Raw genomic sequence first — 15967 nt, 5'->3', positions numbered from 1 at the left:
ACACGCAGTGGCGAATGAACGCCAAAGATTTATTTAGAAGGGGGAAAACAAACAAAAAAAATTTATATTAATAAAGTAATAAGCGTAAAGTCTTAGGATAACTATGGGGATATATTTTACATGGTTGTAATAAATAATATATAATATAATGCACATGGAAAAATGCACAAAACACAGGGAAAGATATATAATACAATGCACATGGCAAAATGCACAAAATACAGGGAAAAGTATATAATATAATGCACATGGCAAAATTCACAAAATACAGGGAAAAGTATATAATATAAGGCACATGGAAAAATGCACAAAATCAGGGAAATATATATAATATAATGCTACGGCTCCGACAAGCGGTTACCGGCACGCAATAATCATCATACGTCGGTATGACACATTATACTATTACATGTGTTAAAGAAAAATACCCACGGCTCCGCATGACGGTTACCGGGGCACCTATGAGGAAAAATGGAGCATAAATAGAAATACGTTGTAGTGATACATAATCAAAATGAAAAAAGAAAAGAAAAAGTTGTGATACATAATCAAAATGAAAAGGGGGGAATGTTGGGGGAAATAGTTTTGTACATTACACAAATGATGATGACTTGAGTTGTGGCTGGATGACGAAAGTGTGGATGACCGACGGCTGGGATAGGCTGGCCAGTTGGCCGTCGACCCCCAAGACACGTGGTCGACATGGCCCATCGGCGTCGGTCACTGGAAAAAACGGAGGCTTCGCCCGACATCGGGCCCGACGTCGTCGCTTAGCCCATCATTTCGTACATTACGAGTAAGGATGACAATACAAAAAACTATAAGTTGACTATTGACCACGAGGTTGATCGGACCGCAGAATGAGTGGGCCGGTGGTGTTCGTTACGTCTTGACGGGAATAAGTTGGTTTAAAAAGTGAAGATGGCTGGCGAACGGTGTCCGGTCGCTGGCCGTTGTTGTCGCAATTGATGTCGTAGTAGGGAAGGTCAGGGTAGGCGTATTGCGGGATTTTACAATAATATGGGTAATTAAGATAATTGCACTGGGGCGATCGCACCGACGGACGCGACAGAGGCAGCGACGGAAGCCGATGACGACATGTTACGGTGACGACGGTGAACACTGCTGCAGGCGGAGAGGTCGGGGATCAGTGATTGCATAACATAGTGGTAATCGCGGGCGCGCTATTACAGGTATGCTGATATTCTAGGTATTGGGTATACCCAGTGGTTTAATAATAATAATAAGGCCTGAAATTCTGTGACGTTACAAATTAAAAGACTTACATTGCTTTAAATTATTTTATACACATTATACAGAGTGAAGAAATATCAATAATATTGTTATCAGTAATATAATATTGTTTTTACATCAACTTACACGTAAGAATGCACCTTAAACATATATTGCTTGCTCAACATATTATCGCCAAAAAATATTTTATAAACATTGCAATTTTGTTAAATTATATAGTTAGATTTAACAAATTTGTGATTTTTAACTGATTACTTTTTGAATTGTCAATTATTGGTCGCCGATATAGCTCCTACAAATTCGGCGGTTGGCTATATCGACTTGCGGTGTTAGGGATTCGAGTCATCCAATGAATACACAATATATAATAAATACACTTAACAACGTATGTGTGTGTACACTCAAACAAATATAATAATAATAATATATCAACGTCATTGCGTGATTATATACATATAATACATAAAAAAAACTCTACCTATAGCGGGCGCCCCAATATAAAGATTTAAGAATACTGAATAATACAAAATAATAAAAATTCCATTTCATACCAATATTGTCGAACATACAAAATATATAAATATATAGTTACAACAATATAATAAATTAAGATTTGTTGTATCATGCATAATATATAAGAAATATTACAATTAGAACTATTAACTAGGTTAAGTAAACAATCGTATGTAACTGCCAACTGGTAAAATACTAAAACAATTAAGTAATTGCGTAATACAATAACAATTAGTATAATTTTAAGCTTAGTCAGTAAGTATAATAAACTAGGTTAAACTCAATATCGATATTACGCGATAGTGTTTCGATTGTAAAACTTATATTTAAGGAATATGTGAAGACAGAAAAGAGGTCAGTTGGCGGTAGTCGTGTGACTCGATTACCACTGACCACCAGTGTCAGAGCCAGGTGGTGATCGTGTGACTCGATCGCCACTGGACGTCAAAGTGTTCAATAAAAGTGCTTACTCGTATAATTAATTTGTTCGTTTATTTGTGTACGCCAGTGATCGGCGTATACGACAGATTGAATACTAATCAATGTTACGACCTGACAGCGACATTCGCACACGCCTCCACTTTGTAGAGCTATAATCTATACAACCGGACTGAATGGCAATAGGTGGCGGCAACACGTAGTACACTTCCCAGGAAGACAGGTTGCGGGACAGGAAGCTCCAGGGCTGATGACAGAACACGAGTTGGAGTGACCGTGGCTCCAGCACAGCGCACGCGGTACACGACCGTAAAATCTCCGCAGAGAATAAAACGTTCTGGTATATAATATGTATAATATATTGTATGTATATAAAAAATATACTGCGACCAGAACACCAGGTGGCACGTGATAGCAAATATAATAAAAAAGCACGTTGGCCAAAAAAAAAACTCGGCACGCTGGCGTAATGTAGTAATGTTTTCTGTACAGTTATTCTGTAGGTATATAGATGAAATATGCATTTTAAATATACTACTTTTATATTCCACAGGCATTTTTGCTGAATAGATATTTCTGTGGGGTGTAGATATCTTCTTCTTTAATCTTAAAGTTATTGAAGGCATGTTTAACATCAACAAGTGTTTTGTATTTCTTTCCTGCTATTTTGTGAACCATATCGTCCATTTTATCAATTGGGAATGGATCTTTGATTGTGAATGGGTTTATTGTGCGAGAATAGTCAACAACAAATCTTCTTGGAGTAGACTCATGATGTGGTTGTTCTATGACAAATGCTGGAGCACCATATGAAGATGTAGAATTTCTACACACACCACTTTTAATCCATTTTTCTACCTGTTCACGCATAAATTGCTTGTCAATTTCTGATGCTTTATATTGTTTAAACTTAATTAGAATATCTCTAGTTAAATTTATTTCCATATGAAAATTAGGAAATTCACCAATTTCATTTTCTGATGTGGAAAAAATATCTTTATACTCAATTAACATATTTTCTAATACTTGTTTTTCTTCACTTGACAAAAAATGTTCAGTAACAGTATCACATTCAGATTTGCTACTAATCAGAGTTGGTGTTTTTGAAATAAGAGGTTTACTGTCAAATCTGAACTGAATTACACAACCAATAAACGACTTATTAGATTTTATACAACCAAATTCTTGAGTTGTAGATGGAGTGTTTTTGCAAATTGCTCCATTCGGTTCGATTATGATAGTGGCATGTACTGCAGCTTGCCAATCACGTCCTAATATCATAGCAATTGGAAGTGATCCACATAAACCTACTTTAGGCATAGTGTAGTCGATTTTTCCAACCTGTATTCTTAACGTGATCCAGCCGGATGGAGTACAATCTCCCTCAGGTGTAGCGTATAGCTGCATGAATGGCTGAATTACAGCATCTTTGGGCACAAAACATTTTATTAATAAGGTAACACATGACCCGTTGTCCGGCAAGGCTTCTATTGTAATGGATCCGTTAATGGTAACTGGTATTTGAGAAATATTGACTAAATCTGTTGAAATACAATTAATACTTTTACTGTTTGTTAAATTTTTTATTTTTTCTCAGACTGATGTTTAATATCAGTTGACTTTTGATTTTTGGTATTGACTTTATTTGAATCTCTATACTTAGAAACACTATCAGGAAAAGGGCAGTCATAGCTTATATGACCAAAAGTTTTGCATTTAAAACACAGTTGCTCATCCTTATTATTTGTAGTAGGGTTATAACGATGAATTGGTTTAGTTGTTTCCCGAGTTGTTTCTTTTGGAACTTGAGTATTATTAAATGTATTCTGATTGTTACTATTAGTAGTTGTATTTACTTTACGAATAGTATCAAGTGGTAAAGCGTGGTCAATGAGTTCTTGAACAGTTAGGCATCTAGCTGTTGCAAGCGGAATAGCCCAAATATTATCATTTATTCCTTCCAAAATAAGAGATACGCGATCGGATTGTATCCAATCAGTAATGTCTTCATGCTTTTTCCCGTGATACAAAGAGATAGCATTAGCTGTATCATTAGTTGATAAGATTTGAACTTTATTATTATTGTTTGCACTTAAATAATCTGAGATCAATTTTTGAGTATGTACAAGTTGCGTTAATAATTCAATAGAAATTGTACTGTTATCCTTAGATTCGATCTTTTCATAACTATCGATTTTTTGTTGCATTTCTGATAACTTGATTTGATCTTCTTTTTGTTTAAAACACGAGGTAATAATTGACTCTTGTAGATTATCAGCGACAAGGCGTTCGTTGTCGGCTAATAAAAAATTAATAAGCTCATCTTTGTTTCCTTTGTCCGGAAGATGTCAAAACTTTAACTCTTTTCTGAGTTCATCGACTTTAATAGTTTTAAGTTGATTGATGTCAACAGAACCGAAAATTGTAAGTGTATTCATGACAAATTAATTTAATACGAAAAAGTGAAAAACAACAAACAAAAAAACCGATTTAACTGATTTGTTAATAATTCACTGACAAATGTGAGTACGTGACACTGACAATCTCAAAATAATTACGTAGATAACACGCACTATCTGTTTACTGAACTGTTTGTGATACTAACGACTTGAAGTATGCTGCGAAACACAATTATTCTGTCGTCACTGACATCAACCCACGAAGGTTGGTACTTGGTTCTAACCTATAATTTCAGACGAAAAAATTGCTCATAAGGCTGAAACCATGTGACAGCAGATCTTACTGAAAGGCGACAATAAATAATTATAGATTACGCAGAATTGGTTTCGCGTTTTACCACAGCGCCATGTAATAACTAATAAAATAATATACTCGAATATTAAATAGTTAAAACAGTTTATTTTAAAAATTACACAAACTTAGCGAGACCGATTCGACGACGCGCACTATACGACGTTCGATCGACAACTAACTACATATAAATGATAATGCTGATAATGAAATATATCTTACACTACATAATATTGATAAATGATAATGCTGATAATGAAATATATCTTACATTACTAAAATCTTGAAATAAGTATAAGAAAATAAATAAACTGGTTCAAACATCATAATATATAATAATCAAGGGAAATAATTCATATTATATAATAATAATTAATATTAAAATGAATAATGATAATTAATAATCATTACCATATTATGTAAACTAATAAATTATTAAAATAAAAATTTCTAAACCTAATACTCCTTCAATAATACAAAAAGTAAAGAATACTATTAGTATTTTATAACATAAAAGCCTTCTATAAAAATATTTCAATTGGTTTGGATAAACACAGACATATTACAATGTCTAACATCCCTCACTTATAAAGTACTTGAAACAATGGAAATATTATTATAAATATCCCTAAAATTAACAAGAATTTTAGTGCAAACTGTTCTATTCCTGTAGCAATACAATTGTGTAGGATTCATAGAATTAATATAAATTATTTTTATAATATACGAGTATAACATTTTTAACAGTATACAGAGTGATTCTTTTAAGTGGGTACACTAATTATCTCGAAAAGTATTTACTTTTTTCAAAATATTTTTTACATGGATTACATTATTTTTACATTAATGAAAAACCAACGTTTTCATTAAAAAATTATATTTTTAAATATTTTTTATCCTTATCATTTTTTAAGTTTTTTACTTTTTTGAATGACAACATAGAGTTTTAATTTCATATTTCAAAGCAGAATATTTTTCTAAGTATTTTGATTCATAAATATCGAATTTAGGGCTTGTAGTTTATGAGTTATAAGTATTTAAAATTTAGATTGGTAGAGTGGAGTGGTACGGGGTTACCCCGCAAAATGTTTGTCCACTACTCCGCTTGTCTAAACTTTAAATACATATAACTCATAAACTACTCGTCCTAAATTCGATTTTTATGAATCAAAATACTTAGAAAAATATTCTGCTTTGGAATATGAAATTAAAACTCTATGATGTCATTCAAAAAAGTAAAAAATTTAAAAAATGATAAGGATAAAAAATATTTAAAAATTTATTTTTTTAATAAAAACGTTGGTTGTTTAACAATTTGAAACCATGTAAAAAAATATTTTGAAAAAATTTAATACTTTTCGAGATAATTAGTGTACCCAGTTAAAAGAATCACCCTGTATAAAACACATAAATTTAAATGATATTTTAATTCTATAATATTTGATAATGTTAAAATAGTATTATTTATTATTATGAACTTTATCAAACCATCCACCACAACTCGCAAGCTATAAGATTATTGAAGATATTTAATACCTACATATCATAATAAAGATAAATTATTAAGTATTAATTTAACCCTATAAAGTATAAGTATTAATAATAAATGATTAAGATATATAATAAAATTCCAGAAAATAATACAATATGTTATAAATATTTAAATGAAGTTTTTCTAAGGGAGAGTTGTAACACACACTTAAGGAGAAACTTATAGAGAGAGGAGTTGTCGCGCTGTAACATTTTGGGAACCTAATCAAATTAATTAAAACTGTGAAACAAAAGTTATGAGTAACAGCATTATTATTTTTTGGGTCATAAAACCACTCGATTAAGTTTGGAGGTAGGTACATTCATATTTTGTGTACTTACACTTAATTTATAATAAATATTTAAGTATTTAAAACTAACATAAATAAATGTATCATTTTAATAATTAAAAAAAAACTTAGACAAGATGAATTAAAATTGAAAAATAATTTAAAATAAATCAACATAAATATATAATAAATATAGGTATCTCCAAAATTTACATTTTAATTAAATTATATACCTAATGCATTTTAAAATGTATTATATTCACAAATTTAATTATAACAATTATTATTTTAACAATAATAAAACTGTATTTTAGATCAAGTTTAATTATTTTAACTCTAACTAATATAGTTTATATAATTAATAAAACAGTTTTAACTTAATTTATAATCTTATGTATATATATCTGGTTCTATATTATTATATATCTTAAGAATTGCTTTTAAATTTAAATTTTTTTAAATGTTTTTTTGAAATTCACATTAATGTATTTCAAAATTGTACCTATATTATATGGAAACTTTAATCATAGAATTAAATTTAAAAGTACTTGGAAGATGGTTTTTATTTTGTTAATATATTAATAATTATACAGTGAAATCTGTCTTAACGGACACCTCTCTTAACGGACAAAATAATAAGGTCCAAGTTTTATAAATACATTCAGTAAACCTAACCAGTAACCTAACTGTTAGACCTGTCTATAACGGACACTTTTGATGATCCTGTGAGTAGTTAGTGTGTCCTTTATAGGCAGATTTCACTGTATACCTAATTTTAATTTTCCTACCTGTCGCATAATATGTGAATATGTGTATGCATGTGCCTAATTCATATTGAGGTTATTCAATATTTTAATTTTTAATTTAGTTACTATTTTTCCCTAATCATTTAATAACCAATATACTCATATATATATATTATGGTCAATTTAACTTATTGAGCTATACATAGATTGTAAATATTGAATGAAAAAAAGAAAAAGAATATTTTATGTATTTAAAAAAATATAGGGTTTTAAATTTGAAAAATGGTGAAATCGATTAATAATTTTAAGTAATTTAATATTCAAGGTTTTTACAATGCCTGCAGTCTCAAAAGTTGACATTGACGAATTTGTTAAAGTAGCAACTAAGTACAATCTTCTATGTGAAAATTCTAATTCTATTAAAGGTCCTTCTGCTCAATGTTGGTCAGATATATTTAAAGACTTAAATTATTTGATCTCTTCTAAATATACCTATATAATTGTCAAAGAAGATAGAAATGGAATTTGCAACAAAATTTTTTCCAACGAAATTCCTACACACACAGATGAATCCGATAATATCAACAACTTTGATGATTTCCATAGTTCCACCTCTTCAGAAACATTTAGCGAGGACACTCAAAATTTTAATATTACATTGTCTGCTGATGAATGGAGAAGTTTGTATGATAATAAGCCTCAAATATATAAGCGTTCCGATAAAAAATCTGAGTATCGATCGTACCATACTCTACAACCTTATAAATGGACCTCAGTAATACATGAGCATTTTTACGAACAAACTAAACGTCCTTGCTCAATTTTTTATAAATACGCTAAAATATTTCAGGAAGGTCAAGTATTTTTAAAAATTGCAGGTCACTGTTCTTCTTGTAATATTATTTTATCTGGTAATTGGACTAGCTGATGTAATATCAAAGGAAATTTTAAATCATGTCGAACTCATAAAAAAAAAAGAGTTATTGGTGATGAGAAAATTAAGTTTGCTAACCTATTAAAAGATCAAAATAAATCGGCGGCATTTATTCAACGTACAATGGCTAGATCTATAATGTATTATGGTGATCCCATACCTAGTCACATCCCTTCGTTAAATGCAATAAGATTGAAGCATAAGACTTTAAAAAATGATCAAGTTTACGATAATCCAATAATTTCTATTTTTACTAAAAGGAACACCACCTTACAATAACATAATCAGAGATATTGGACACGATAAGTTCTTCGTTCATTATTGGACTGCGAGTGAAGTGAATAATTACTGAGTTTAAGCAAAAAAAACTTCAGTACCCACAATATAAATTGACGCCACGGGTTCTGTTGTAAAAAAAATTACTTTGTTTTCTGGGAGACAAACTCATAATATATTTTTGTACGAGATTGTCGTGTATGATCGAAAACGCCAAAATCAACTTTGTGTCGCACACGTGCTTTCCGAAAAGCATGACAACAACAGCATCAGTTATTGGTTAGCAGAATGGCTTCGTGATGTGAAAAGTCCGCCGCAATTAGTTATAACTGATCAATCGCTAGCATTAATGCATGCCATTACAAAAACGTTCACGCAATTTTCTAGCCTTGATGCATATATTTCAAACTGTTCTAAATTAGTCTCAAAAGAACCCGGGTGTGAAATTCCAAAATGCATGATTAGAAATGACTTCAGTCATGTGATGCATTTAATTAGCACATGGCCCGAGTTAAAGAGTTGCAACAAAGTCAAACAATTTTACATGAGAGAAATTGGTCTGATCGTTGTAAGTGCTTCAATAAGTGACATTAAAAATATATTAAGGTCAATTTTTACTACAGCTCTTCACGAATATGATGGGGTTAACGACAATCAGCAACCAACTGCATGTGAAAACGCAAAAAAATTCTTAAAACAAAGAATTGCGACTCATGTTAGTGCAATTGATTCTGAAAATGAACCAAATGAAGAATTACACGGCAAAGAAGAAACAGATAACGAGTCGTTCCCAATAGATTCTACGAGTATATTCCAGGAAATAAAACTCATATACGAAGAATGTGAAGATATTAGTAAATTGACATGTAATATAACAGGTGATCACGACAACATGCAATATCCACCGTCCCTAGCGAAAAGGCTATTAAAGTTTTGCAAAAACATTACTTGTTGGTCCCTATTTTCGGATATTATAGTATAACTGAAACAAGTGCTTCTTCCGAAAGCATGTTCAAAGATCTAAAATCAATTGTTTTTAAACATAAAACGTTACCACTTCGTTTAGATAATTTTTTTGTTACTCATGTTGAATCAATTATCGGTTTGATGAATTTGATATCTGTAGCTCAGTCAAAAGAAGATATTTCAGATATTGAACATGAAAACAAACAACCAATTTCGGAAACTCAAGTAGAATTAAAACGACTGGTTTCTAATTCAAATACTTATGACGAACTAAAATGAAATATTTTAGATGATGATATTGAAGATGAAACTGAAAATGAAACTGAAACACTTTTACAAACATTCACCAAGCTGGTTACCAGCCAAACCTGCTGGTTTAGAGAGCACGACGAACCCGAACAAAACATTATTGATTTTACAGAAAACTGGAAGGGATTAGGAAAACCTAAGAATAAAACGAAAAAATCTAAGTATATAACAAAAGACCCAATGATACACTGCAACGATAAGAGCCAAACAAGAAATTCAGACATAGGCATTTTACGGAATGGATCTGTTTCGGAATTAAAAAGTATTCGTCTTAGTAGCGATTATGTGTCTATTATAAATACCTGTGCATTTGACTCGATATCACAAGTGATATTTTGTGCTTACGCTGGCATCGAATTTTATCCAGAATTTGTTGAAAAAAGAACAGAAAATAAATGTATGGAGTTGGTGTCTCATTCCGTAAGTAATGGTATTACCGTACAATCATATAGAAGACGAGAATTGCTTTTGAAAGATTTATTTATCAACCAATGTATTACCGAATTAACTGTAATTAATGCAGCTTGCACGGCCCAATTCGTTTTAAATAAAATCTTTTCCGACTTTCCTTCAATCGTTGCAACAATGGTATGTCCTGCTTGTTCAGATATATTTTTAAGGGAAGAAATAATTCTATCAGTTAATTTACCAACAGACGATTTAATATTTTTAGAAGATACAGGGTGCGGCAAAAAGAACTCCCTGATTAAGGAAACTAATAAAAACCACGCAAAGTCAAATATCAAAAAAAAAAAAATTATTTATAAATTGTACATATAATGCCATTTTATATTCATTTTTTTTAAAAAATTATATCACTTAAGTGGCGGCCCTCATTCTCGATACACTGATTGAGTCTTTCACGGTAATTTTCTATGACTCTACGGGTCATTTCGGGCGGGATAGCAGCAATTTCCTGGATTATTACCTCCTTCAGAGCATCCAAAGTTTATGGACGATGTTGGTACACTTGGGCTTTAAGATATCCCCAGAGAAAAAAGTCGCATGGGTTCAAATCTGGTGAACGTGGCGGCCACCCAATGTCACCTCGCAAGGACGAAACGCACGCTGGGTCGTTATCGGTGAACCGCCATTATTAATAAATTCCTCAACAACAAACGCACGATGCTCTCCCGACCATGCCATGATGAATACTAAAAATAGCCGTTTGTTAATTTTTACAACCAATAGGTATATTAAAATAAATTATTTTGGTTGTTTTTCCTTTTTTTTAATGTTCCAGGTCTTTTATGTATACTAACTTTTTGTATGATCAAAAATTTACATATTTACCTAAGTACCTGGTCACTTTGGGCACATTGGTACTCATTCGTATCAAGAATGTAAAGATAAACGTAGAAGTAATTATGTTAGGTGTTTGAGTGTACAATATACAGTATATAATTGATATTTATCAATCCAAATAAATTATTTATTTGTAATCATAAGAAAAAAAATACAGTTTTAAATGTTTTAACTGTAAACGGTGATTAAAAACAAGTTTATGCTCTGACTATCGAGTTGGCTACAAAATCAAATAATTAAATTTTTTAAGTTGAACATTTTTTTTATTAGTAACTCATTATACGTGCGTGAAGTTGCTCCTCACCCACCATAACCGATTTTTTGATAATTATGTAAGTACTCATTTTGCAAATACTTTGCAAACATTTGCAAATTGGTTTTCAGCATTTGCAAATCATATCTCTGGCCACAAAATAAGACGGAGGAGCCAACTTCACGCACGTACTGATTATGGATTTAAGAATGAATATATTTTTAAAAAAACGCGTGCCAAGGCAGAGATCGGCATGTAAACTTTCTTGATTTTCAATTTTCAGAAATGTATTAATTGTATGTAATATATAATGTAAGTATGTATATAATGTATTTTATTTTCATTTTAAATTAATGAAATACAACTCTGAAACCAATGATCAGATTTTATTGTTTGGGGTCTTGTTAGATTCACATTGGCTACATAGGAGAAGTGCAGTGAAGATTTTCAAAACTTTATTTTTTATACTTAATTCACTACAGAGCTTCAAAACAAATTTAAACACATTTTATTGGTCGTTTTTTTTTATATTTTTCAACTTGATAGCTTTTGTAATGAGTTAACGATTGAAGTTAAAGTTCTGAAAATCTTTACAGCATTTTTCCTAACCAATGTGAATCTGACAAGACCCCAAATAACAAAATCTGTTCTCCAGTTTCAATTGCCTCCCCCATCGAGCAATGTATCCACCCTTGACCCCCACCGTAAATCGGCTATAAGTCGGGAACGGTGATGGAACAAACGACGAAATTTTCGGAACAAACAAGAACAAACGAAGAACAATCTAAACCATCAGGTTTGGTTCCAAAATTCAAAAGTGGGGGTGCCAGAAAATATACCTTATCAACGGTTAGTTCACCTGTAAGTCCTCCAGAAACATACGTTGTGTGAGAGGCCGCCCAGGACGTCCATATCGTCGGTCCAGCTCAACCACATCAAAACATCAATAGTTTTAAGATTATATTTAAGTACTGTCCCTGTTTGTTGTGGGCTCTGTGCTTATTGCACCAGACTGAACCGACCACTGAGACCCCCTCACCATAATTAGATTGTTGCATCCTCATTCCTTTGTTAGTTTCTCCCGTCCTGGTCATCATCGTCGTTCGTAGAATTGCCTACCTTATACCTTCTCAGGCGAGGGAACGTAGAGTTGCCTACCCACGCAAATAGTCGGCGTTAGTGGAGACATTGGCCCAAACCAGGCGATTTCAGGTCTCGGACTTCCACCGAGTGGTCCTTCGGGTTGCCCCTATTTTAGATATTGTTATGTATATAATATCCTCTAGATCTTTTTAATTCGGACTTCTTGACCCGGACTTTTTTTTTTACCTCGATTCGATTATGTTACTATACTAACATTACATTTATTATATTCTATTTAGTGTTTACAAACATTGGGCACATGAAAAGTTGTCAAGCACTGTACTGCAAAAATTTGGCACTAGATCCAAAAAAGGTTTGTCACCCTTGCCTTGTAAGGAGCATTTTATTAACTTTTCATACTGTTTGACACATCAAAATGTTTTTTATTGATATTTTAAAAGGTGAAAATATAAAGGAAAAAAGATAAGAAAGTGGATACCACTCTGCTGTAAATTAAATGTATAGTGGGTCACTATAAGATAAGTAATTAAAAATGTTTGATGCTGATGAGTTTTGTTAAAATTTGATGTTTATACGATTATAAAAATTAAACATTAGTAATACATAATATCTGCAATATATTAAAGGATGCGATAATGATCGTTTTAAAAAATGGTGATGTTTTTTTAAATTATTAAACAAATTTTCATTTGTTTATGCATTCGGATTGTGTAATGTATGTGTAGTAACCAATAAGCGATCATCAGTGTGAGAGAATGTATGATAATTTAAGGGGATTCGATACCGATCGTTATTTCGACTAAAACATAACAATATTTTGTCCATCAGTCCGGTGGACCAAATGATGCGATAAGATATTTAAAAACTGATTTGTTATGTCTTCTTGTGAACGGTCACGCCACTTTTTCATATACAGTAAAATCTCTCTATAACGGGTGGTACCAAACATTTTTCCATTATAAAGAGTTTTTCGTCATAAAGAGGTAAAAGTTACATAATATATGTTATTTGCACCGGGACTATTGACATTTTCCGTTATAAGGAAGATTCCGCTTAATAGAGGGTCCGTTATAGAGAGGTTTTACTGTAATGGCTTTTTGAGTTTATAAATTGACCATACAAGCAGGTTTTGTCGTCAATTGGGGGACTTAAACCCAGGGAAGAAGTAACACTATTGTATGTACAAAATAACTGGTCGTCAGAAATGTATAAATTTCAGTTGGCATTCAGATTATCGATTAGTCCTGCCAAATGTTCAAAATTAAATTGTAATAAACTAATAATATATAAAACAATTTTGGTTAGACAAATTATTACCAAACTGAAATTATTTTTTATTTAAATTTCCAGAAAATTTAATGTTAACACACCTTCAGCATCAGATTCTGAGAGGAGCGATGATTTTACAATGACGTTTTTTTTCTCTGTGTCTGTATACACAATAAGTTATCGAAATTATGATTCAATTTTCAACTTCAGTAGCTTTCTGAAAACCCCTGTAGTTTTCAAATGCTCCGATATAAACAAAAATATATATTAACAAAAAACGGAAATTTTTACGTAAAAACAATTTTTGACAACTTTGATTTTGGATATTGGTGTAGTATCTCTATAAAAAATTACCGGAGATACATGCAATTTTTACTGATTGTTTATACTAGCATTTTATATTCTTGATTATATTTTAAAAATTTTAAAAGTTATTTATAGACATTTGAAATTTTCAATTTATTTAGTTTTTTTTTTTTTCTATAGATGTCGATAAAACTTTTTTCCTTTTGTAAACAGCTTCGAAATTTAATAAAAGACACCATATATATTATTTCAATGGTAATATTAAGAAATATTAAAATTACATTGCCAAAATTTGCTTTTTATAAGCATTAAAAGTTAAGTGTTTAAACAAAATACGTAAAAATCACAAAAATGTGAAAATTATTTTGAGTTAGAAATTCATAAAATTTTATCTTTTTAAATCTAAGATTTAAAAATTTTATACAAGATGCCTTATAAGTTCGTCTAATTTTATCAAATAAAAATTTCTGCCGGAAAATAAATTAAAATTTTTATAAGCATTTGAATTTTAAATTTTTACAACATTGGAAATTCATTAAATTTTTCTTGTACCGATATTCATATTTGTAGTCATTCAAAAACGAATCACTGTATCAACGTGAAATTTACACTATATTAATTATTTAGCACGGTTTGTTTATAGTTTAATACAATTCAAACTTGGATGAATTTACATATTATATATATAATTAATTTTTAATATAAAATATCCTAAACTGACAATTCGTCTACGATCAGAATTGTTTTTCGTATTTAAAGATACTATATCATTGAATTCAAATATAATAGCATCCATTACAGTAACCCAATTATTGTAATAACCGACTGTACAGCAGAGCGTTATTCGCTTACCCCTTTTTTTATTGAATCTATACCATGATAACAATAAAGTTAACGTATTAATTAATAAATATTAACTTACTCTTAAAGGTTGTAAAACTGTTTAGCAACACTATTAAATTTTAAAATTATACGATTATTTTTATGGTTCATTTAAATATAATTATCCATTCATGAAACACTAAATGTTATATTAAAGAATACTACTGTTTCATTAAATATTTAGTGTTTATAAATAATTTATAGATAATTTTTTATGTGATATCTCAATAAATTATTTTCCAGTTTTGTTAATTTATTTGACTTTCTAGGCGGGCTTTGAAAGATTCATCCTAAAAAGATCGCTGAACAAAAAACAAAAATCTTGAACATATTTTGCCGAAGAATTTTTACTATTGTGGTACCTATGGATAATAAAGTATTTTGAAATTTTAAAAATGTATTACATAAGTAATTATAAGATTTTATGCTACATATAAATTAATTTAATAAAGTTAACTTTTATTATTTGTGAAATATAACATTATAGTTCGCGACCGAGCACCTAATCACCATATACACTACTATTATTATCAGAGACCAACCGACCAATACAGCAAAAACACACACACGCGCACACATCAAACTTTTGAATTGTCATTATTTTTGTATTTTTGGCATTACATAATTGTGTTGTGAATTATATAATAATATATTAAGACGACCCGTGATTCATTATCGGTCACCACCGGTTTGTCAACTAAAAACAATAGCAGTCGTTCGTAAGATTTGTGTGCACATATTTCAACACGCAAGTGGACACTTTATATTTTTTTGTACCTGAGCGTAAACTCAACTTGTAATACCTATAACCATAGTAATATTGTGAATGTCTTTATAATCT

This window comes from Diuraphis noxia, unplaced genomic scaffold (genome assembly GCF_037042655.1).
Source record: "Diuraphis noxia isolate RWA-SAM2 unplaced genomic scaffold, SU_Dnox_SAM2 contig0003, whole genome shotgun sequence".
Lineage (NCBI taxonomy): Eukaryota > Metazoa > Arthropoda > Insecta > Hemiptera > Aphididae > Diuraphis > Diuraphis noxia.
The sequence above is the reverse complement of the archived record's forward strand: the minus strand, read 5'-3'. Positions refer to the sequence as shown.